The 22,185-nt window shown below is 43.3% G+C and overlaps 1 protein-coding gene across 1 annotated transcript in view; it reads right to left on the bottom strand.

Annotated features, from left to right (window-relative positions):
- ARHGEF6 (Rac/Cdc42 guanine nucleotide exchange factor 6) overlaps positions 1 to 22,185 on the bottom strand; it is a 120,459-nt gene that overhangs the window by 96,129 nt on the left and 2,145 nt on the right. The gene's annotated exons all lie outside the window — the stretch shown is intronic.

Below are 22,185 nucleotides of genomic sequence, written 5' to 3'. Positions count from 1 at the left end.
GTCTTTTGGTCTTGTTTATGGTTTCCTTTGCTGTGCAAAAGCTTTGAAGTTTCATTAGGTCCCATTTGTTTATTTTTGTTTTTATTTCCATTTCTCTAGGAGGTGGGTCAAAAAGGATCTTGCTGTGATTTATGTCATAGAGTGTTCTGCCTATGTTTTCCTCTAAGAGTTTGATAGTTTCTGGCCTTACATTTAGGTCTTTAATCCATTTTGAGCTTATTTTTGTGTATGGTGTTAGGGAGTGATCTAATCTCATACTTTTACATGTACCTGTCCAGTTTTCCCAGCACCACTTATTGAAGAGGCTGTCCTTTCTCCACTGTACATTCCTGCCTCCTTTATCAAAGATAAGGTGACCATATGTGCGTGGGTTTATCTCTGGGCTTTCTATCCTGTTCCATTGATCTATCTTTCTGTTTTTGTGCCAGTACCATACTGTCTTGATTACTGTAGCTTTGTAGTATAGTCTGAAGTCAGGGAGCCTGATTCCTCCAGCTCCATTTTTCGTTCTCAAGATTGCTTTGGCTATTCGGGGTCTTTTGTGTTTCCATACAAATCGTGAAATTTTTTGTTCTAGTTCTGTGAAAAATGCCAGTGGTAGTTTGATAGGGATTGCATTGAATCTGTAGATTGCTTTGGGTAGTAGAGTCATTTTCACAACGTTGATTCTTTCAATCCAAGAACATGGTATATCTCTCAAAATGTCATTTTTTAAATGGCCTATATATAAATTCGGGCTTTAACTTGCCACCACTGCCTCATGCGATTCGAACTGCAATTGTGGACAGCTTTGACCACCTATGTCCTTTTGTCTCTGTGGATTTATATAGAGTCACTTTAGATAACTAATACGGGCTTCTAGATGACTTGGACCTCATCTCATTCACAGCTAGGAAGTCAAGCTCCCCAGAGCTCCTGTAATAGGAGCAAAGACCTGAGCGTAATTGTCACTGCTCACACCTCATCAAGAAGTCCCCAAATCCACTCCGAGATGGCTTCCTCAGCATCACTGACATCAACGTATCCCACCTTATGATCGCCATTCTTCCTTGTTAGCACTCACCTAGGGCAAAAACCGCTTTCTCCACAACAGAGATTTATCCTCAGTTGAGTAGCAAGTGTTGAGGAAAGTGGCGAATGAATGAGGAATGATACAGGCATCTTGGTGGGGATGGTCCCAGGATTAAAAAGAGAAAGAACAACTGGCTTTGGATAATCTCACTGAAAGGAGAGTAGGCATGAAGGAAAGGGAAAGATCAAATCTCTCTTGTCAATAGCGTTTGCCAAGCCAAGGGTGGGAAGCCAGAGGCTTAGAACCAGCTGCCTCTCAGCTCGCTGGCCACTGTGGCCCTCCCCCCCGCCCCTCCTCCTGTGCCTCTGTCACTAGAGCCACACTGGCTGCCAGTTTTGAGGGATGCGGGCGGATGTGTGATGCCCCAGCTGCTGGAGCATCTGTGCGCCAGAGCTGGGGGTGTCCTTCCCAAGCCTCAAGCCACCACCACGTCGGAGAAGGGGACTTACTTCTTAGTTGTGAAAATTGGAATGAGGAACACATTTTCCCAGGGACATAGTGTCACCTGCGCCACTTAGTCTCTATGACATCCACAGTTCAGCCACATTAGTTATTAAACTAGCCACTGTCGGCCAGCCAGAAAACAGAATCACCACGTAGCACCTTGTTTCTATGGGAAAATGTGTTCTGTGTTCCTAACAATAACTTAAAAACAAATATTTGGAAAATAATCCTTTTTTTTTTTTTTCCTTGCGTTATGCGGGCCTCTCACTGTTGTGGCCTCTCCCATTTGCGGAGCACAGGCTCCGGACGCGCAGGCTCAGCGGCCATGGCTCACGGGCCCAGCCGCTCCGCGGCATGTGGGATCCTCCCGAAACGGGGCACGAACCCGCGTCTCCTGCATCGGCAGGCGGACTCTCAAGCACTGCGCCACCAGGGAAGCCCAATAATCCATTTTTATACTGAAGAATTCCTGAACATGGGGTCCCAAATCAACGTCCTCACCCTTATATTTCTTCCTTGTCCTTTCACGTAAAGGAGAAATTAAAAAAGGAGGAATTAAAAAGAAAAAAATACCCTAGACACTCCGAGTACTATTTATTTTGGAACTCCCCGTGAAGAATCCAGCGACACATGTGAAGACCATGAAAATAAGCTCAGAAAGTGTAAGAGCCGACAGCTCCTGCCTGTTTAACCGTCCAGGTGGTTAAGGAGACTCTCCTGTGAAGTTAGGGTTCCTGCAGCCCCTGTTTTCCTAGGAGCCTCCTGCGATTTAGGGTTGGAGCCCGAGAACCTAGCAGAAGCGGCTGCTTTGGGACAACTTCCATGCACAGGAGAGACTGGTGTTAAATGAGCCCTACCCAAAGCTGAGGGAGGGAGGAGGGCAATGAGCATGGGAGCCCTTCCTCCAGCGGTCTCATCCACTGCCTTCCTTAAAGTCCTCCACTAACTCACCCTCACCTCTCTTTCTTCTGAACAGCTACAGCCTTGCAGTCTGGGTAGATGCTGCACACATGCACTCTCAATCACCTACCACTGTAATATTCTGTATTTATTCTGTGAGGGTTAAGATTAGCCCTGGCTTTCCCATTGGAAAGCCAACTCTTTGCAGTGCAAAGGGCCCCCCAGCCCTGGTCCAGCATTCAACACATGAGACACTCGATAAATAGTCATTCATTGGTGGCTTGACAGGATGGATTGTCAGAGAAACTTAAATATAAATTGCGCCTAGAATGTAAGCCCCACGAAGCCAGTTCTTTCCAACCTTTTTCACGGCTGGATCCTCAACGTCTAGAAGAGTGCCTGTCACATAGTAGGTGCTCGATAAATGTTTGATGAGTTAATGAAAGTTTAGAAGCTCTCGCCAATGGTGATTAATTATAATTGAGGAAAAGGCATTGCCGAAATTACAGAAAAGGCAAAAAGAAATATCATTAAGGAAGAAAAAAATCCATTTCCATGTGACTTTTCAGGAAACATCTGTTACCTAAAATAATATACACCTGTGCTCGTCTGCAAACTGAAGCCCTGTGACCATGACGTGACCAAAGATGCTTCAAACTCCATGGTGGTGGATTTCATTAACTCGTCTGCCAATGCGGTTACTGGCGTGTCCCAGGTAGTACAGGTTCCTTTTAAATCTCCTCCCAGAGCACCATGAGGTGAGCACTATAGAGAAGGGACACTGGAAAGAACTGGGAGATGTTACTGTTTGGCTGGGCTGGGCTATCTTTTTTTTTTTTTTAACTGTTTATTGTAAAGTAGCTTAAATGACAGCCACTAAGAGCCACATTCACCTGTTCATCCCTTGCTCTAAAAGAGGCTCTGACTCCCAGCAGGGCACATGGGATGTGGCAAAACACGGCAAAGTAACCCACGAGAAGTAAGAAGAGGTGATAGGCAATTGGCAAGACTACAAATCACACACCTGAAGTCCCTCTTCCACCAGCTAATCCGGGTGGGAAGGATGTTGTACCAAAGTTTCTCCCACTTTCTTTCTTTCAAGATCACCTTCAACCATTCATTCGGCAAAGACTTTTGGCGCACTTTGCTTATGTCTCTATGTGAGTCACTTTTTCAAGCCCTTTTCAGAGATGTCCATCAATGCCTAACAGACATCAATTAACCAACTAATTAACTAATTAATTAATTAACTAATTAATTTTCCTCCACCTGACCCCAAACAGGATCTGTGCCTAGGAAACCATCCAAACACAGGAAGGTGGGTGCTCGGAAGCTCAGATAGCAAAGCCATCAGGAATGGTGCTTTCAGTTCAATTCCATGTCTCTCAGCCTAAGGTAACCCAGACTATAACTGCTTACAAGATCAAGTCCACAGTCTTCGAGCCAGCATTCAAAGTCCTTCTCAAGCTAGTCCCACAACTAGCAAGCCCATCGTTTCTCATCATCACCTCCTTGTATGCCCCAGAATCCTTTGCTTCCTTCACTGTGCCTCTCTCTGCTATGCACACTTCTCTTTATGAAAAAGTTCCCTCAACCATCTGAATCCTAGTAGTCCTTAGGAGCCCATCCTCCATCACTCTCTTCCATGGGGTCTTCCCCCAACACTACACCTCAGTACACAAAGGGCTTCTCTTTCTTGCAACTCTGTATTATGCTCTAGATTCTGGAAGCTTGGCTACCTAGCCATCCACTTCTACACGCTGCGAAACTCCACTATTTCCCATACACATGCTGCCTTTTCCACAGTTCTCAGTACTCACCATGCAGACAGTGCACAAACACTTGCTGACTATTCCTCTTTCCTTTCAACCAAAAACTTAAGCAGCTATTTCTTCCACCAGAAACACATGTCCTTTGGTCATACCTTCCCCAGAAGGAAAGACGGGGAGAAGGTAATGTTTTCCTGGTAGAACTTGATAAATCAGGGCTCATATATTTTCCATCACTTGGGAAGATAGATGCTTCTTTTTGAAGAATATGATTGAGAGAAGCAAAGAATGCTAACAAAGCATTTACCTCACCCAAAGGAAGTGAAGTTACTACCTGGGATCACTTGGAAGAATCAAAGTTACGGAGTCTTGGTTGTGCAAATCTCACACGTGGACAGCCCAGTGAAATCGAGAGAGTTTGGGTAACATAAGGAATAAGAAGTGACCTGAGCACTGGAAAGGCAGAGAAGGTCTTCCAAATGACATTGTGGCACCTAATCTCTCATATCTTTCATTTTCTTTCTTTCTTTTTTTAACTTTTAAAAACATGAAACAGGTGCTCCAGCTTGACATAAAGAAAGTGAGTAATACTGTATTAGGAAGGACCCAGCTTTCTTTTTAGCCTTATTTTCATCCACTAAAGAGTCATTTCTATGAATAAAGTCAGCTGTTGATAATGTACATATAGAGTGTTAGATATGCAATCTATCTAAAATAAATTTTTAAAAATTCATCCACTCATTACCCATTCAACAAATACTTACTGAACACCTGGTATATGCCAGGCACTGATACATAAATTTGTTTTAAGATAAGAAATAAAAAGGATGCTATATAAAATCTAGCAAATAAAATCACCCACAAGTATACCAACTGTCAAACATTGTTTTTCATTCTGTTCTCTTTGCTTGAAGATGATTTTTTAATCCCCAATCAGGATTTTCCCCAATCCATTCCCAAATACCAGCATATCATCAAAGAATGCAAACTGGTCATTTTACAGTAAAAATGCTGATTTACACTATCACAACACACATTTCTCCAAAGAAGTGGCTAAATTTCTTTTGTTAGTAAAATACCTCATTCTCTTGGTTTGCATACACTTCTCAGAAATTATTGGTAAGTAGCCCCAGTTTGCTGGAAACCTAGCCATGAAGCACAGACAAATTACAAGACAGAATGTTCCTCAGTGTTGAGACCTGCTTCACAGGCCGGGCTCTTCATAAAAGCTGTTAAGAGCTTGACCCCTTCGAGATGCCTCTTAAAGTAATATCCATGTGCTTCCAAAGCATAAGGAAACCTGTATGTGATTGTCTAGGGTGAGGCAAGTCCTTATAACACTTTCACTCATTGCTTTGCAAACTGCTGCATTTCCTCCCACCTTAATTTAATTCCTTCTCTTCCCTATTGCCCTATTCAATCCCTCAATTGACATGTCTGATCTCTGTAATAATATTCAAGTCCCCAAGAAAGTATAAAGCTGGGATTTTACTCTCTTTCTCTAAGCAGAACTAAGTTAGGAAGGTAAATCTTCTGCCAAGAAGTCAATAAAAATGACACGTGACTATTATGTCATCTGGGGTGATCCACAGCTCTGAGCCTACACACCCCTCTGTGTGGAAGGGTCCAGTTTGCCAGGGTATGACAAAGTGGGGAGCTAATTAGACAGATGTCTGGTGCTGTAAGTCCATCTTCCAGATGACAACAGAGGAAGTGGCAATGCCAAGACTGAATGCAGATATGGAGCAGCTTCTGGACTGAGTGGACACACACTTCCTCTAAAAACGTAGGTAAGCAAAGGCCCTGAGCAATAGGCGAGTGCGCTCACTCTTCTTCATTTGCAATTCAAAGGCCAGACCTTGTACTTCCTTTTAGTACTAACCCCAAGGTCATCGCCAATGGCTCTGCATACCTTATGTTGTGCTGGCAATGTCTTCACCTGTCAGATTGACCCTGGGGGGTCGCCTCAGTGATAACATTTGACCAAATTAGAATGGGGCTGGAGTAGGGGAGAGTGGCCAAGATTGTGTGGTTTGAATAAAGGGCTGTATTATGCTCTGTTGCCCCCAGAAACAGCCTGGATTAGAATCAACATTAAAACCAAATTAAAGGGGCTTCCCTGGTGGTACAATGGCTAAGAATCTGCCTGCCAGTGCAGGGGACACAGGTTCGATCCCTGGTCCGGGAAGATCCCACATGCCGCGGAGCAACTAAGCCCGTGCGTGTGCCATGACTACTGAGCCTGCGCTCTGGAGCCCGCGAGCCACAACTACTGAGCCCACGTGCTGCAATACTGAAGCCCGTGTGCCTAGACCCCGTGCTCTGCAATGAGAGAAGCCACCACAATGAGAAGCCCGCGCCCCGCAACGAAGAGTAGCCCCCGCTCGCCGCAACTAGAGAAAGCTCGCGCGCAGCAACGAAGAACCAACGCAGCCAAAAATAAATAAATAAATAAATAAATTTAATTAAAAAAAACAAATTAGAGTTGAGCTAGATTTAAAACAAGATAGCTTTGACACCTCCCATCAGGAAGATTCAATTGATCAAATTTTGCAATAAAATGCCTTCCTTTTGGTATTATCAGCATACATTCAATCCAATTCAGAAACTATATTTTTCCCTTTTAAGTATTACATATCGTGGGGGTTTTTTTGTGTTTCTTTTTGTTTTGTTTTTGTACAGAGGCAACTGATTTTTTTTTTCTTTTGTGGTACGCAGGCCTCTCACTGTTGTGGCCTCTCCCGTTGCAGAGCACAGCCTCCGGATGCGCAGGCTAAGCGGCCACAGCTCACGGGCCCAGCCACTCCGCGGCATGTGGGATCTTCCCGGACCGGGGCACGAACCCGGGTCCCCTGCATTGGCAGGCGGACTCTCAACCACTGCGCCACCAGGGAAGCCCAAGGCGATTGACTTTTATTTTCTCCCTTCGACTATGCCCAAATCAACAGGTTTATTACTTATTTCCTGGGAGCAAGGGGGAAAGTTTTTGTCAGTCATAACCAAAAACAAAAAACCATTTGTTGAATTGTTTAATTCAACTAAATCAGGAAGCATCTTGCTCTGGGGTGGATTTTTAAATTTCAAGCTATCGTAATTATAAAACAAATGCATTTGTTTTAAAAGACACACCAACTATTTCATCCAGGTAAGCAAGAGAAACTGAAAATATTCTTTTTACACATTCTCCTAGTTTATGCATAGACTAGAAAAGAGTGAAAGGCTTTCCTGATTTTTCAATTCCAAGAGGAATCCGTCCAAACCGTTTCTATTATTAGCACACAAAATGGTAGATAAAGAAGTTACTGTGGTTAACAACTGAATAATTCATAGTCTTGGTTGAATTCTGTCGCTTTGTCTTCTCCAGTTCCTCTTTAGAACTGTATCCCCAAACATATTTCTAATCCTGAGTTGTTATAAAGGCAACCATATACAAATTCTTCTCAGCACTTAAAAATTGGCCACACTAAGCACTGAGAACTACAGCAAGACATTAAGCTGGAGACTTAATAGGAACTCTTATAACCGGTTCATGAAACTCTTAAGATTACACATATATTGTCAGAAATTAGAGTCACAGGTTCCAGTCTGTGTCCCATGGATATCACTGGGCTATAACATCACTGAAATTTAAACTGCCTTTATGCAGTCTTCCAAATAAAATATGTAAACACAGTAAATATGACCTACGAATAATTTTAAACACATTTCAACACCCTCTAATCTAAATTCAAATTATTTTCTATGAAGTGAGGCACTGAGAATTTCAAGTCTAGAAAAAGAAAAAAAAAAAAACCACTTCAATTAGTGAGTGAAAGAGGTTAATAATGTTGACAGGATGAACATTTCTGCTGTTCACCATGACAAGAGAGGTCAAGCCCGCCACCACTCTTCATCTAAAATTCCCAGAAACTGTCAACTTTATTTTGTCTTCAGAAGAGAGATGTTAAGAATTAGAAAATATGTGGGGATTTTAACCTTTGACTTTATTTTCCAGAAACGTTTTTCCAAAAACAAGCGATCTTTGCCAAATAAAGCACAGACCTGAGAAACAAAATGGGTGGATATTTTTTTCCTGGTTTAAGTTTCATCCCCGTCTAAATTCTCAATGTGGGAATTCCCTGGCGGTCCAGTGGTTAGGACTCCGTGCTTTCACTGCCAAGGGCCCTGGTTCTATCCCTGGTCGGGGAGCTAAGATCCCGCAAGCCGCATGGCGCGGCCAAAAGTTTAAAATATATATATTTACATTATATATATATAAATTCTCAATGTAACTAGTGTAAAACCTCAGGACCCCTGGAGAAGCCATCATTCCCCAGAGCTCACAGCTTACCTTCTCCTGTATCCAAGATTTTTTAATGTTAAGATTCCTAAAGGAAATCTTTCTATAAAGCACGACTCACTTCTTAAATGGAGTTTGCCTAACGTAACCGTCAACAAAAAAGTGAACTTTTTTTTCTGATAATGCAATGTTATCATTTGTGAACACTAGTCTACCGGGATACATTAAAATTCCAATTAGGAACTAGCTTTTATTGAGAGTTTACTCAGTGCTAGGCACTGGTGCTAAGTGCTTTACTTGCCTTTGCTCATTTAATGCTAAGAGGTGGCATATATCTAATTAGCATATACCTAATAATAATAAAGTAATATATACCTAATATTACCTACCACTACCACCAAGGAAATTAGCATATACCTAATAAGTGACTACCTCAGGTTAGTTCAAGTCCAAGGCTCAAGCTCTTAGCCACTGCACTACTATACTACTCCTCAAGAACAAAGGTTCCCTGACCAGGAATCAGACCCAGACCAAGGCAGAGAAAGTTACAAATTCTGGCCACTAGACCACACAGCATGTGTTGGGTTGCCTGATCCCACACCAAAAAGGCACTGATGGTTATGTTTGGCAGTCTGCTTTTTACAGTTTTTGTCTCCTTCTGATTTCATTGCTTCCATGTTACACATAGATATAGACTGCATCGCCAGCAAGTCTAATCTAGAGCAACTTCTCTTCTCCCTTTATCACAACTTTCTATTTAAATGCTGTTTTCCAGTTTACAAAGTGCTTCCACATACCTTATCTCATTTAATCTAATTTGCTATTTCTAGCCAGTTTGGGGATGAGCAACCAGATTACCCATAATTCCAACAGGCTTCAATAAATAAAAGTAATTAGGCTCTGAGTGAGGGTCTGAGGCAGTCTCCTAGGAATAAAAGTGCACAAGTCTAAGGACAAAGATGGGGCATCTCTTTTGCAGCCCGGAGCTTCCCCGACCATTCAGTCATTCTAGCAATCATTCATTTAATAAGCATGAACTGAGGACCTGCTATGTGCCACGTTCTGTACTGATTGCTGGCGTTATATGATCAAGTTCTGATTCCTGCCTTTGAGAAGCTCCAAGGCTAATAGAGACGGAAATGTGTCCACAGATTACCATGATGAGAGCGGGCAGGTAGCGAAAAGGTAGCTGGGCACAAGGGATTATGGGAAAATGGATGCTAACTGCCCAATCCAGCAGAGAAGATTTCCTAGACAATACGATGCTGAGGAGGTTCTCAGCTTGGGGGCAGACACTAGAGGTTGCTAGATGGCTGAACTCTAGATAAACCAGGGAAATAGTTCTCGACTCTGGCTGCGCATTAGAATCACCTGGGGAGCTTTCAAAACCAAATAATAACTTCAGAAAACTTTGGGGCAGCACTTACTCAAGCCAAACATATACACACCCTATGGCCCAGCAGTTCCATTCCTATGTATAAACCCAGCAGAAATGTGCACCAGAAGACATGCGCAGGGATATTCATAGTAGCATTGTTCATAGCAACTCCAAACTGGAAACAACTCAGATGTCCATCAACAGGTGAATGGATAAACAAAATAGGGGACATCCACATGGTGGAATACTACCAGCAATAAAAAAGAAAGAATGACATGGGGAACTCGTACAAGTATTACCCTGAGTGAGAGAAATCTTATACAAACAGATACATACTACATGATTCCACTCATATAAAGTACAAGACAGAAAAAAAGGAATCTATTGTCTTAGAAGTCAGGGCAGTGGTGCCTACTGGTGAGGGGTAGTGACTGGGAAGGGGCACAAGGTGGGTGGCTTTTGAATGCTGATGATGGTGTGTTTCTTAATCGGTGTGCTGACTATACAGATGTGTTCAGTTTGTAAGGATTCATCAAACTCTACCTAGGATTTGTGCAGTTTCCTGAATTCATGCTATATGGCAATAGAAAATTCGTTTAAACATTAAAAAAAAGAACAAGAAATACCAAGGGTCTCACTGCAGACCAATTAACCCAAAAGCTCAGTGTGGGGAGATCCCAACATTTGTATTTTTTAAAAACACCCCAGGTGGCTCTAATGTGCAGCCATGTGTGCAAACCAAGGTTAGGCGTTCCTGTATTTATCAATAGCTCCTCTGGGGGGATAGCCTGGCACGTAGCAAATGGAACAAGTTCTGAAGTAAGGTACACCAACGATTACATTCTGGCTCCATTTTGCACTGGCAGTGTGTGGCATTTGTCTGGATCATCCCCAAACCTCAGTATAATGGGAACAATATCCCCTCCCTCCCAGGACTGTTGTGAGGATTAAATAAAATAATATACTGAAAGCACCTAGCACAGTACCTAGAACATAGTAGGTGCTTGAGAAATGGAAGGTACTCAACTCCTTTTCCTCCTTCGTGTCTAAGTTCCAGTGATGAGCAGATTGCTGTTAACGAACAAAACTCACGCTCTCCAATTTCTCCTCCTGAATGAGTTTCTTTGTAAAGACTGAAGTAATATTATACTTGGGCTAGTGATGTCAAACGAATGTCGGACATTTCTGGGCCCTGGTCGCTCACTCTGTTCAGCACCTGCTACCCCCGAAGGTGAACGGAGGGGAGGCAGACTGTAGGTAAATACAAACCACAGAACTCTCCTTTGGAAAGCTTTGTCCCTCTCCTCACTCCTAAGAACAGTGCCAGCCATGTGAGTTGGCAAAAAGAATAGAAAAAATTAACAGCTTGGAGGACATACCATCCATGAAATGTGCCAAATGAAACACTTTTGTATAAAATGTCATGTTTTCGTAAAAACAAACAAACAAAACAGAATCCTAGGCTGAGAGCAGGAGATTCAGGTGAGAGTTTTGATGATACCACCCGTCAGCTGTATGACTTTGCTTCACTAAACTTTTCTGTTTCTCTGGCCAATGAAAGTAATGCCATCTCTCCTACAGCCTTTACAAGGGCACAGTGAGTTTCAGATAAGATAAATAGAAAGCTTTCCAAAAATTGAAGCAGCAAAGAAAGGCAAGACTGGAAATTTACTTTTTTCCAAACTCCAATCACCAACCACCACCCTCCCTCCCCAAGACTGAGAACTCTCTGATATTAACTGCTCCAAGTGTACGCAGAGACAACACCAGCCTGAAGCTCGCTTATGTAAGAAGAGACTGCAGCACTGCCTGGCATGGAGCATAATACTTTGCTTAAGAGAAATCCTTGCAAATGCCTCAGCTGAAGTACAAGGGCAAGCCCAGGCCTTACGTTTTGGAGACAGGCGCTCTCAGTCACGGAACACCAGAACTGTGCCTCGAGCAAATGATGTCATCCGAGCTCCTCTTACCATGGTCAATGTCAAAAATTAAGACAGGAAGTTCAAGGACAAATTGTGGGGTTCCCAGGCAAATATAAGTCAGAAAAGCAGTTTGGACTTTAGAATCTTGCCTTAAAAGTTGTCTCCTATTCTGTAATGGTTTTTGGTCTATGTGAAGCTTTTCTTGACAAAAATATACATAGTTGCATAGAAAAATATATTCCCTTAGGACTCTATTTTTACTCCCACTACGCATTAAGAAAAGAAAAAAAAATCATGTGAGTCACCCCTAGATCCAAAAACAATATTAAACCAAAAATAAAAATATAAGATTCTCAAAGAGACAGAGATAAACTTAAGGGCTCTCCACTCTAGAGCTAAGAAACGAAATCGCTCACATACCTGTTGGGTTCCTAAATGACTGGAAAATGAAAACTCGAAATTAACCACAGGCACGCTGAACACCTTGGAGATACAGGACTTTCCCCATCCACAGACCATTCCTGCGACAGACCTGTGTACTCAACACCGAAAATATCCCCAAATATACAGATGCCAGGGGGTGGGGGGTGGGGGGAGGTCAAGTTAGTATCAAAAAAATAGTACTGTTGACTCCCGCCCTGGTTCCGGGGGAAAGGAGGAATCCGGTCTGATGCAAAGCTCGCGGCCCGAGCCGGACAACTCGCCCCTAAGTTTGGCGCTTCCCAGCTCTCTGCCCGCGGCCCCCGCCCCCGCTCCCTGCACCCCGGAGTTCAGAGCCCCGCGAGGCCCTGGCGGAGGACGGACCCCGCGGCCACGGCCCGGGGAGGAAAGGCGGCTCCTCTCCAACCGGGGTCCTTCGCCCCCACCCCAGGCCCTCGCGCGCTTCCCTTCCCCTGACCCCCTCGCCCCAGGGCAGGTCACCTGGCTCGGCCGCTGCCCGCTGGTCCTCCGGTTGCTCGCTCGGTCCAGCCGCGCCGCCGCCGCCTCCGGGAAGCCGCTCGCCCTCCCGAGTCACGGGGCCGGCGAGCGGGCGGCCGAGCCCGTGCCAAGGCTGCGGGAACCGTTCCACCCGGCCGGAGCTGGGACCCTGCCCCGAGCGCGGCCGCCACCAGGGCGAAACTGGAGAGCTGGGTTTGGCTCTCCGGGGCGGGGAGGGGCGGCTGCAACTTTGCTCCTGGACGCGGGCGAGGAGGGGGCGCCCGTCTCCAAACTCCGTGCAGCGCCCGCAACCTCTCCAGTCCGGGGATTTTTTTAATGCCCCCCTTTTTTTAATATAAAGGGAAACCAGATTCTTGCCCTCAAGTTCTTGTTTCCAGAGCGGCGGGGCCGCTGGGAGGGCGGAAAGCTGGGTGCGGGAGACGCGCCCCGCTGCGTGCGCTGGCTGCGAGCTGGTCGAGGGCGCGAGGGGCAGCGGCTGCCCTGGGAAGCCGCTTTCGCGGCCGCTCCAGACCCTGCTCTCAGTACCTCGCTGGCCCCCTCCAGCCCGGCGCCCAGAGCCCGGGAGGGAGAGCGGCCTGGAGGGACCGGGCCAGCGGCGTGGAAGCAGTGACCCGGACCTGGATCGCCGAAGTAGGAACTGGAAGTGACAGCGGCGCAGGGTAGAGCAGCAGCAGCAGCAGCCGCCGCCGCCGCCGCCGCCGCCCGGGGAGCCGTGGCAGCAGCAGAAACCGCGGAGCAGCGGCGGCCACACTGCGCATGCTGCTGCCTCCCGGGTCGGCCCCGAGCCCCGGGCTGCCGCCGCCTGGTCTGTAGCGGGCCTCTGCCAGAGCCTCGGGTGGGAATCCCGGCCTCACAGGGCAGCCCTGCCTGGTGGCCCGCTTCCTCCTCCAGCCCCCGACGCAGCTCGGACCCCCCCCAAGCTCTTTGGTGAGCCGCTGAGACACCCTAGCAAGGAAGCGCTCTCCAGCGGCCCTCCACATCCCTTCTTTCCCCCAGCTGTCCTGGCTGCCCTTCCCGGACTCTCGGATAACAGGCCCCACATCAGATCGTCTCTTTGATGGAGAATGAAAAGTTTCGTGATAGATGGGAAATATTTCCGACCTTACTTGAAGTCCAATTTTTACAGAAATACAATGCAGTCGGTAGATTAGGATGACCAGAGTCATGGGTGTCATTTGATGTAACTCACGGCAATTCCAGTAGGAGTGTCAGATTGGCTCAACAGAAAGAAAAAAAAAAAAAAGACCAACAACTTACAAAATCCTCTTTAGTCTTCCCACTAGCTCAAATTGAGCGGCTAAATATACAAGGCTTTCCCCAGAGGAAACTGATGGAAACGGGCCAGTTAAAAACCGTGTCCAACAGTGAGACATTACCAATCACTACTCCAGTCTCTTCATTTTACAGATGAGTCAACCGAGGCCGAAGGAAGGGGACTGTGACTTCTCCGAAAGAAGGTGGCAGGTTCAGGGTCTGAAGGAAGGTCTGCTGCTACCCACTGCAGCTACTGCTTAGTTGCCTGGCCTTCTGCCTCACTCCAGGCACTTGGATCCAGGGAGGCTTTGCTCTCCTAGAGCCGGAGCTCTCTTACCAGAGATTTCGCCTTGACTCATGATGAGAGCAGCCCTGGGAAATGGCAGATCGTCCATCCCACAGGCCCCACTTCGGGGAGGGCACCCCTGCTGTTCCAGTGACAAGGCAGACAGGAGGCAGTGAGACGGAGGCAGTGAGATGGAGACAGGAGGGGGCAAAGAAAAAGCCATACTGATACCAGCTGATGAGAGAGAGAGAGAGAGAGAGAAGGAGGGAGAAAGAGAGACAGAAGCACTAACTGAGCCTCATATACATTCAGTGATATCCTTCATGAACAAAACATCTTTTTTACAAAGTAGGGTTGGCCCAGGAGCAGAATAGGAGAGCGTAGGGTATCCCTGGCAATGTGCAGGTCATAAGGGTGGCAGGTGACAAAGCAGAAGTACCTGCTGGGGATGAAGCAGGGAGAAAGGCTGGCTGAAAGGAAAACCAGAGGACTAGAGCTGAGACACACCAGTCCTTCCTGGGGCTGTAGCCAGGACCATGCAATCAGAGAGGTAGCACCCTGGCCACTCTCAAATGATTGCAAGAACTGTATCTGTCCCTGATTCCCGCCAAGTTCAAATGCAGAACAAAGACAAAACTAGCATTGCTAGGACAGTGTTGTCAAGGGGCTTCCTGGTCACGTTAGCAACACTCTACCTAGACATGAGGATTCTTCCATATGTTCTGGAAGATTTTCTCTTGAGGCCTGAGTGTCCTCCCTGCCCTCTCCATTCTGTAAATAAATAAATAAGAAAGATGTATTTGTTTTGCAGAAAAGGAAATACTAATGAACTATAAAGGCATGAGAGATATCCAAACTCACTAGGAATCATGAAAGTCAAATTATAGCAATAAATGAAATACCATTTTCACCCAACGTTTTAGCAAACATTGAAGATAAATAATATCCAGGGCCATGAAGAAGGCACTTTCTACACTATTGGTAAGAGTATAACTTCAGCATTTTTGTAGAGGAATTTGAGAGTAGCAAATTTTCACACAGTAATTCCGTTTCTATGAAGAAAGATGCGTCAAGAATAATGACAGATGTGCACAAATCTCTATGTGCATATACAACATGATCCATTGGTATTTATCCCAGGAATGCAAGATTGATTTAACAGATGAAAATTAATCAGTGTAACACAACATATCAGTATAATAAAGGACAAAATCAGTGGTCATCTTAACAGATGCAGAAAAAGCATTTGACAAAATCTGGCACCCTTTCGTGATAAAAACACTCAAAACCTAGGAACAGAAGGGAACACCTTCAACCTGATAAAGAGCATTGAAAACCCACAACTATCATGATGCTTAATGGTGAAAGACTGAAAGCTTCCCCCTAAGATCAAACACAAGACTAGGGTGTCCACTCTCATCACTTCCATTCAACACCATATAGAAGGTTTCAGCCAGGCATATTAGTCAAGAAAATGAAATAAAAGGCATCCAGACTGGAAAGGAAGAAGCAGAAGTATCTCTGTGCACAGATGACATGATCTTGTACAAGAAAATCACACAGAATCCAATAAACGATTAGAACTAATGAACAGACACAAGATCAATATATACAAAAATCAACTGTATTTCTGTGCACTTGCAATGAACAACCCAAATATGAAATTAAGAAAAAAATTCTATTTGTAGTAGTATCAAAAGGAATAAAATACTTTGGAGTAAATTGGACCGAGGTATAAGGCGTGTACACTGAAAATTACAAAACATTGTTGAATGAAAATTTAAAGACCTAAATCAATGAAAAGACGTCCTGTGTTTATGGATCAGAAGACTTAATATTGTTCAGATGGCAATATTCCCCAAAGTAATATACAGACTGAACACAATCCTTATTAAAATTCCAGCTGTCTTTTTTGCAGAAATGGACAGACTTATCCTAAAATCTATATGGGCACACAAGGGATCCAGAATAGCCAAAATTGTTTTGAAAATGAAGAACAACGTTGGAGGGCTCATGCTTTCTGATTTGAAAACTTACTACACAGCTACATTAAGCAATTCAGTGGGGGAAAGAATAGTCTTTTCAACAAATGGTGTTGAGACAACTGGATATCCACATGTAAAAGAATGAATTTGGACACCTATCTCACACCATACACAAAAACTAACTAACTCAAAATGGATCAAATAACTAAATGTAAGAGCAAAACTTGAACACTCTTAGATGAAAATGTAGGAGTAAATCTTCATGACCTTGCACCAGGCAATGGTTTTCTTAGCTATGATACCCAAAACACAAGCAACAAAAGAAAAAAAGATGAATTTGACTTCATCAAAATTTTAAAACTTCGTGTTTCAAGAGATACTGTCATCAAAATACCAATGGCATTTTTCACAGAACTAGAACAAATAATTTTAAAATTTGTGTGGAAACATAAAAGACCCCAAATAGCCCAAAAAATCTTGAGAAAGAAGAACAGAGCTGGAGGAATTATGCTCCCTGACTTCAGACTATACTACAAAGCTACAGTAATCAAAAGAGTATGGTACTAGCACAAAAACAGACACATTGATCAATGTAACAGAATAGAGAGCCCAGAAATAAACCCACACACTTATGGTCAATTAATCAGTGACAAAGATGGCAAGAATATACAATGGAGAAAAGACAGTCTCTTCAATAAGTGGTGCTGGGAAAACTGTACAGCTACATGTAAAAGAATGAAATTAGCACATTCTCTAACACCATACACAAAAATAAACTCAAAATGGATTAAAGGTTGGATACTATAACACTCCTAGAGGAAAACATAGGCAGAACATCCTTGGACATAAATCACAGCAATATTTTTTGGATCCATCTCCTAAAGCAAAGGAAATAAAAACAAAAAAAAACAAATGGGACCTAATCAAACTCAAAAGTTTTGTACAGCAAAGGAAACCATTGACAAAACGAAAAGACAACCTACTGAATGGGAGAAAATATTTGCAAATGATATGACCAATAAGGAGTTAATATCCAACATATATAAACAGCTCATACAACTCAACATCGAAAAAACAGACAACCAAATTAAAAAATAGGCAGAAGACCTGAATAGACATTTTTCCAAAGAGGAAATGCAGATGGCCAACAGGCACATGAAAAGATGCTCAACATCGCGCTAATCATCAGGGAAATGCAAATCAAAACCACAATGAGATATCACCTCACACCTGTCAGAATGGCTATCATGAAAAAGAATACAGATAACAAATGTTGGGGAGGTTGTGGAGAAAAGGGAACCTTCCTACACTGTTGATGGGAATATAATTTGGGGCAGGGCTTCCCTGATGGTGCAGTGGTTAAGAATCCGCCTGCCAATGCAGGGGACACGGGTTCAAGCCCTGGTCTGGGAAGATCTCACATGCTGCAGAGTAACTAAGCCCATGCGCCACAACTACTGAGCCTGCATGCCACAACTACTGAAGTCCACGTGCCCTAGAGCCCATGCTCTGCAACAAGAGAAGCCACCGCAATGAGAAACCCGCGCACCACAACAAAGAGTAGCCCCCGCTCACCACAAGTAAAGCCCATGTGCAGCAACAAAGACCCAATGCAGCCAATAAATACATTTTAAATAAATAAATAAATAAACAAACAAACAAATAAATAAATTGGTGCAGTCACTGTGGAAAACAGTATGGAGGTTTCTCAAAAATAGAGTTTTGTAGAAATGTAGAAAATGTAGAAAACATTATATATTAGGTTTGTAGATTAAGTTTGTAGGTTTGTATATTAGGTGTATGTTAGGTTTGTATATTAGGTTTGTAGGTTTGTAGAAATGTAGAAAACAGTATGGAGGTTTCTCTAAAAATAGAACTACCATGTGACCCAGCAATTCCACTCCTGGGTATATAACCAAAAAAAGCAAAAACACGAATTTGAAAAGATACATGCACCCCAATGTTCATAGCAGCATTGTTTACAATTGCCAAGGTATGGAAGCAACCTATGTGTCCATCAACAGATGAGTGGATAAAGAATATGTGATATATTAGACACACACACACACACACACACAATGGAATACCACTCAGCCATAAAAAAGAAGAAAATTTTGCCATTTGCAGCAACATGGATGGACTTGGCATTATGCTAAGTGAAATAAGTCAGACAGAGAAAGACAAATACTGTATTATATCACTTATATGTGGAATCTAAAAAATACAACAAACTAGTGAATAAAACCAAAAAAAAGCAGACTCACAGATATAGAGAACAAGCTAGTGGTTACCTGTGTGGAGAGGGAAGGTGGGAGGGGCAATATAGGGGTAGAGGGGGAAAAAAAGGGGTTATTATGGGATTATATGAAATCATGTGTGTGAAACTTTTGAAATTTGTAAAGCACTATAGAATTTAAAAGATTTTTCATTCAATAAAAAATAATTTTTAAAAATTAAATTAAATTAGAAAAAAGAAAAAGGGGAAATATTAGAAAAAAAGAGAGAGAGAAACTATCAAAGTCTGGGAGGTGCTTCAGAGATACCTTTGTCTCCCAGGTGTCTCAGCAGACTTCCCTGACCAGTTGCTAGCTGTGTGATCCCCTAGAGACCCTAGGACACTGTAGCCATATGAGAACACAAAGATGGAGGTCACTTACAGAGGCCAACTGGCCACCCAGAGGGTCAGAAGGCAACAGCTCTTTCATGTGGTCACTGTGCCCCACAACCAACACTCAAATTGTCAGTGTTCTGCTGCAACTCCAGCTTCATTTTTCTACATTTCCAAATTGACCATTTCAAGCTGCCACTCTTTTTTATATAAATAATAGTGTGTTCTTAGCAATAATCAAGCCCTGCTCTTCTTGCTTTTAATACATTAACAGTTTTATAGCATCAACAAAAAAATATTCAGCATGCCCTATACTAGGCACTGTCTGAGAGATACTCTATCTAAAGTGTCAAGATATGGAAACAATCTAAATACCCATCAGTGGGTGAATGGATAAAAAAAGATGTGGCATGTACACACAATGGACTGTTATTCAGCCATGAGAAAGGAGGACAGTCTGCCATTTGTGACAACAGGGATGGAACTGGAGCACATTATGCTAAGTGAGATAAGTCAGACAGAGAAAGAAAAATACTGTATGGTCTCACTTATATGTGGAATCTAAAAAAGTCAAACATAAAAAAACAGAGAGTCAAATGGTGGTTACCAAGGGGTGGGGGTAGGGTATGAAAAGTGACATTGTTTAAGGGTACCAACTTGCAAAAAGTAGCAAATATGCCATAGTGCTCTAATGCCTGCTGTAGTGAACACAGAGAACAATATTGTACTATACTTAGATGATGTGAGCTACAACGGCAGTCATATTACAATATATAAATCTATCAAAGTAATACATTGTACACCTTAAATTTACACCATGTTGTATGTCAAATATATTCAATTTTAAAATAATTTTTTTAAGTTTGCAAATATTTATGTTGATGTCTGTCTCCCTAGCTACTTGGGAGCTTGAGACTGGATGGTCAGTATTCTTGGCTGCTTGGGTACACCCCAGCTTTGCTTTCAGTCTCATTCCTTATGTGCTGATTTTATTAGGCTTCCCTCAGGGTTCTAGGAGTGGCTTGGTATGGCTGCTATACACCCCTTACAGACATAATTTTGCTTTTTTTTTTTTACAGGCATAATTTTGTGTACAAAACTACCTAGTAATAACAGTGTGAGCAGCTATTATGTGTGTCTTATGTGCAGTGACATATGAAGTGTGTTTTAAGTGCATTATTTCATTTGATCTTTAAAATAATCCTATGCAGTAGATATTACTAATGTCTCCATTACACAGATGAGGAAACTGGAGCAGAGAGAGGCCAAGTAACTTTTCTCAGAGTCACACAGTCAGAGTCAAGACTCTGACCCAAGTCTGTCAAACTAGAGAAGGTATGTGCTTAACCATGATGCCAGATATTGCCTCCTTACAATATTCATCTGATGCTCAGGCCAGCCTGAATTATCAAAAAGAAATCAAAATATGCCTGGTGCCTTTCATGTAAGAAATGAAAATTATGTTATACTTTTTTAGAAAGATTTGTATCCAAAGTGGCTAAAAATTAATGGAGTAAGCGTTAGTTATCAGAAAAATCCACTTATATGAAATGACACATTCTCCAACAATGCCAGACCCAGGAGGTGTTCCTTTTTTTCTTTTTTAAAAATTTATTTATTTTTCACTGTGTTGGGTCTTCGTTGCTACGCACGGGCTTTCTCTAGTTGCAGAGAGCCGGGGCTACTCTTCATTGCAGTGCGCGGGCTTCTCATTGCAGTGGTTTCTCTTGTTGCGGAGCATGGGCTCTAGGCGCATGGGCTTCAGCAGTTGCGGCTCACGGGCTCAGTAGTTGCGGCTCACGGGCTCTAGAGCGCAGGCTCAGTAGTTGTGGTGCACGGGCTTAGTTCCTCCACGACATGTGGGATCTTCCTGGACCAGGGCTCGAACCCGTGCCCCCTGCACTGGCAGGCGGATTCTTAACCACTGCGCCACCTGGGAAGTCCCCCAGGAGGTGTTTCTGTATCATCTAGTATTCTTAGAACCAAAAATAAGCTCGGTATACCTTCTGACAGCTTCAGAGTGCATAAATCACTGGCAACCTCACCATGTTTTTATTTATCAAATAAAAAAGAAAATACCATGATCTGCTCATAGCAGACATGACTCCATAAGGGATATAGAGTAGGTTACACCTACCTCAAAAGCCATACACACTCATGTGCCCATGCACAAACACACACACACACACACACACAGAGTGCTAAAATTTGTCAATAGGGAAATCTGGAATAAAGTATTCAGAGACAAGCATAGCTTGATGCTATGGCTAACTTTAGGAAAAATTCTGAAGGAAGCAAAATTTATCTGGGGCAAATGTACTTGTACTACTACTACTAATAGCTAACACTTGGAGAAGACTTACTATGTAACACGCACTCTTCAGGGACACAAATTCATTGAAATCTCACACCAATCCTATGAGACAGGAGCTGCTATTCTTCCCATTTTACAGGTGGGGAGACTGAGGCAGAGAGGCATAGTAAAGTAACATGCCCAACGTCATAAACCTACTAGTGGGAGAAAACAGATTTGAACCTGAGCAGTGTAATGTCTGAATCCAGGCTCAAACCACTACTAATACTTCTCCACAAGTAATACTACTAATGCACATCTACACTTCTTATGTCCTTGATCCTGTGCTGAGCATTCTACATACATTACTTCATAGATCTTTGGAGGTTGGAGGTCTTAGCTCTAAATTATTATGCAGTATCTCATTTGATCCTTACCACAACCCCATAATGTAGCTATTATTGTGTCCATTTTACAGATAGAAACACTGAGGCACAGAGAAATGAAATAATTTGACACACAGGCGAAAGTATCACCTCCTTTTCAGCAACACCCCCTATACTTACTGTAAGGATCCACATAACATAAAAGAATGCAACGTAATTTAATTTACAATTTCTACCTCAGGGCCAGGTTCTTTCAAGGCCTCTGTTCTAAAGTGTTAGTTGGAAAAAGTGACAATAAGCTTTCCACTCTTCCCAACTCAGGGGGACTACAGTAACCCTCTGCAGCAGCCAGTGGCCTGCTTTGGGCTCCACGTAAGTAGGGACTCACACCATACAAGCTCTGGCACCGGAAGCCTGCTTTCAGGGCTTGGGTGCTATTTTTTAAAGGTACCATATTTTGGTTTTGTTTTTTGTTTTGTTTTTAATTGAAGTATAGTTGCTTTACAATGTTGTGTTAATTTCTGCTGTACAGCAAAGTGATTCAGTTATACCTATACATGCATTCTTTTTTTTTTTTTTTTTTTTTTTTTTTTGGTTCGCTGGCCTCTCCCTGTTGTGGCCTCTCCCGTTGCGGAGCACAGGCTCTGGACGCACAGGCTCAGCGGCCATG

Source organism: Lipotes vexillifer, unplaced genomic scaffold, assembly GCF_000442215.2.
Source record: "Lipotes vexillifer unplaced genomic scaffold, Lipotes_vexillifer_v1.1 scaffold1114, whole genome shotgun sequence".
Lineage (NCBI taxonomy): Eukaryota > Metazoa > Chordata > Mammalia > Artiodactyla > Lipotidae > Lipotes > Lipotes vexillifer.
The sequence above is the reverse complement of the archived record's forward strand: the minus strand, read 5'-3'. Positions and strand labels throughout refer to the sequence as shown.